Below are 4,208 nucleotides of genomic sequence, written 5' to 3'. Positions count from 1 at the left end.
CTCGCAAAAGTTCGCTTCTGACTGAAATTTCCAACTTCCAACGCAACTAACAACACCGAAAGGCAAACGCAAAAGCAGCGCGACGCAAAGCCAATGGCAAAGGCAAAGCCAAACGCAAACGCAAAAGCAAAACGAAAAAAAGATCAATATCGTAAGCGCTTTACGATATTCGGATTCTTTTGTAAAAACATAAAGAGAACATTTTGAAGCACTTTTTTGTCTCTTGCGCATTGGAAATTGTTGCTCTTCTCTTAAAGATTTGTTTTGATTCCATGGCTATATTATAATTTAATATTATCCCAAATGTAAAAATTAAATAAAAGTAAATTGAATCTATTAAAAAGATTGTAAGTGAAATTGTGTTCAGACTTACACCTTGTAAAAAAATAAAATCACATTATTGCACATTAAGCTAACTTGTAATAATTCAATATTATCCAAAATGTATAAAGATAAAATTAAAACAAATAATTCAAATTTTCCTTTACCATTCTCTAATTTCCAGATTTGGTCAAAATCTAGTGCTGGTTTTTAAAGAATGCAGTGCACTGCACGAAATCTGTCGTAGTCTGAAGTGATAGAGCATTTCACTTTTATTTGCTCGGCTGCTGTTTTTTCAGTGTACCTCTGCCATTTCTCCATTTCTTAGCTGCCTCTCCCCCTTCACACCCTTCGCTGCAACGCAAAAGTGGCAGTGGCGAGTCCCGAGGCACAGTAATAAATGATTATAGCCCAAATGTCTGGGAAATGTGGCCAAAGCACGTGAGTTAGTGGTAATGCCTATGCGACAGATTGAATAATTAAGCCAGACACGAGAGCAATGGCGATACCTCATCCAAATGCACTGCAAACTGTGCTTAAAACTGAACAAATGTGGCACACATACTGAAACATGCTGTTTGATCAGCATATCAAACGATTTTCTAATATTTTATTTGGCGAGGCTAGAGAACACAAACGGAAGTCGACAAATCGTTGTGAATTGGAATTAATTATCGGCCGAGTAAGCAGTAGTAGCCTTCATGTTTGCCCAAGCAATTAGGGAATTGGGCAAACCTGGATGGCCACTGGTGGCCAACCCCTGAGCCTCGAGGAGTGGACTCTTCCGGGTGTCCCGTGGTGTCCAGCGGCGTAATCAGATTATCGCCATCCGAACCCGACTGCCCGGAAAAGCGGGAACTCCCCTGGGCGACCCACACTATATACATATATACATACATACATAAATATGTGCAGCAAAAGACGCTAATGGGCCAAAAAGGTGTGACACGGGGCGAGTGCAAAGTGGAGCCAACAATCGTGCCACCAAAGATGCATAAAAAAGCTGCTGGGTTGGGCGGCTCTCCGAATTTCCTCTTGTTCTTGGGTGGCAAAGTGCGAGAAAAGCTGCTCCACGCTCCACGCTCCACGCTCCATGCTCCATGCTCCTGCCCAGGCGCAGCGCATGCGTCGAGTCCTGCCAAAGGACATTCACCTTTTGGTCCTCAGCTTTTGCCGCCAAACAGGGTGCATTTATGTACGTAGGCCGCTCGCATTTGTATCTAATTGCAGGCGTGCCCACAACAACAACAACAAAAGCACCCCCACACACAAAAAGGCATAAACAATAAGTTCACATGGGCGGAAAGTTAATTGAATTAGGACTAAATCCGGCATGGAAATGCAAACGAAATGTGGTAAAACATACCCTAAGTGTATGATATATCCCAACATTTTTGTAAAACATCGCGGCATTTGGCAATTGAATCGCAGCTTTACCCTTTCTCGAACATCGAAACTCTCCTGCTTTTCAGCCTTTCCGCCTTTCGTGTGTAATCATGTAGTCTCGAGCGGTGGTAACCTAGTTTTCGGCCAGCTCGGTTGGCCAGGGCGTGGTTCCAATCCCGGGTAACCAGTTGGTGCGTGTATATACCCAAGGATATCTGGCACATGGCATCCACAGATTGCAGTGCACTGCGAGTCAGGGGAAACAGCATCCACAAAGGCTTCCCAGCCGCCGAAAAAGCGAGAGAGAGAGAGAGGTAGCTTGTGGGGAATTGGGGAATGCCATCGTCCATCTTGCTCTAAGGGATGCAAGCATGGAGGGGGGAGAAAGTAGGAGAAACGGGGGAAACTCGCAGATACATGCACGCGCTTCAAGATATAATTGCGAGTGTGTATCTCTATCTCTATCTCCAGCTGTATCTCTATCTGTATCTGTATCTGTATCTGTAGCTGTAGCTGCTACTGCGCCCATTCCCCAACCTAAAAAACAGCCCCCCTTAGCCCCTAAGCCCCCACCACGTCCTGATGAGAACCCCACCCTGAGGCACCGAAAAGCGCACTCCTTAACGCTTTGTACGCAGCACACTGAGTATTTGACAGTCGGGGCTGACCCACATTCGGTATGAAAAACAACGCCATTTTCCATAGTAATCGAATTACGTTTCAATTTATTATTCATATTTATTGCATATTTACTGCTCTTTTATAGTCAATATAGTTTTCTTTTCGGGGTGTACAGGGGCTGGCTGGTGGTGGTAATTTATGTATGTTTTTTGGGGAACACAGAACATTCACGACTAGTTTTACTTTGTGTGTTTTAACTTCATATCTTCATAGCCATTATTGTAAATACATACGTATAAATACTTGTAACACTTAATACAAATTGCTTTTCCTAGGCTTAGTCAAGTTGTATTGGTTGAGTATTTCTTTTTTGGAAAAAGGTTTTGAAATGAAATGGAAAGTGGATTCTAGAACAGGGAGCGTAGGTTTTTGGAAAAAGGCTAGAATAGAACAGTGAATGATGGTGAGAAATGTGAAATTGCAATTACTTACTATGCGAATAAAGCAAATACTCCTAGGGAATATTTGAACAATCCAATGCGTAACCATAAATATTGTATGAACTATAATTATTATATTATATGAATTCAAAGATGCAGTTGAATTGTTATTGTTTGAGAAACAACCACAGAAATTGGAAATGGAAAAGCAAAAAGTCGTGTGGTTATGTTTTGGAAAATATACAAGAATTGAAATCATTAAATAGTTGAATATGAAATTGAAATTGAAAAGTTCAGAAATAGAAAGCAGTTTCTTAGTCGCATTTAAAAGTGAGTCCCACAATTACGATTATTACGTTTATTTTGATTTTTCTTCTTGAATAATAAGAACAAATAGTGGTTGTCGGGTATAACTTGAATATTTCAGTTTGTTTTTGTTTTTTCTTTTTTTGTGTCCGATTTTCTTTGAGTTTTATTAATTTCGCATAAAATGTCCTTCGATTCTACGTGGATTAGGAGTTCCTCTAATGAGTTCGATCGCTCATCATAACTACTTAGTTTCAATAAATTCTAATACAATCGGCTGTAAATACAATACAATTTTCAATGTTCAATGTTCAATTTTCAATTTTCATTTTCGCTGAACGTGCGATTTTTCGAGCAGTGTTTTTCGAGTCGGCGTACAATAAATACATGTAAGAAAATGCATACAAAGTTACAGTTAATTCTAGTTAAAAATTTAGTACGTGTATAAAAATTGAAATAACTAATTTAATATATATGTATATATATATATATATTGTTTGCTTTTGTTTTCCCTTAAGATTTTTGTTCGTGTTCGTGTTTTTGTTTTTCTTTTTGTTTTTGGTTTTGATTTCGATTTCGATTTTGGCATTCATATAACTTTGAATATACAATGGATGAGTCAGTAGATTCAAAAAACTCGAACTCAACAAGAAACAAGAATTACAACATAGGCTACATAATGGAACTCTTTGGCATTGAAAACATAGATCGCATCGCATCGTCGTATGTGTGAGTGGAGTCTATGAGTCTATATCTATACGTATCTTATACCATTATGGTAGACAAAAAAAACACAGACATATTTATACGTTCTTAAATAGATTTGTGCGTCTTACAGTAAGTGATTTTATTCGAATTATTCGCAATCTCTTGATTTGTCCTTCTACAATTTCGTTTTCTTTGAGCTTTCATAATACTGAAGTGGGGGTTTTCCGGGGAAATTGGGAAAATTGGGGAATCGGAACAAGCACAAACGTATCACATTAAAAAACCTATTCGGATTCAAGTCAAGTTAACAAATTTTGGTTAAATGCTATGCTACTAATCAGAAATCAGGCGTCTCAACAAGGGGCTCAAACCATCCATGGGTGGGGGTGGGGTCTTTGAAAAGGGGGGCGGGGGGGACTTTAGCAA

Source organism: Drosophila teissieri, chromosome X (genome assembly GCF_016746235.2).
Source record: "Drosophila teissieri strain GT53w chromosome X, Prin_Dtei_1.1, whole genome shotgun sequence".
Taxonomy (NCBI): Eukaryota; Metazoa; Arthropoda; class Insecta; order Diptera; family Drosophilidae; genus Drosophila; species Drosophila teissieri.
This window is presented reverse-complemented; position numbering follows the sequence as displayed.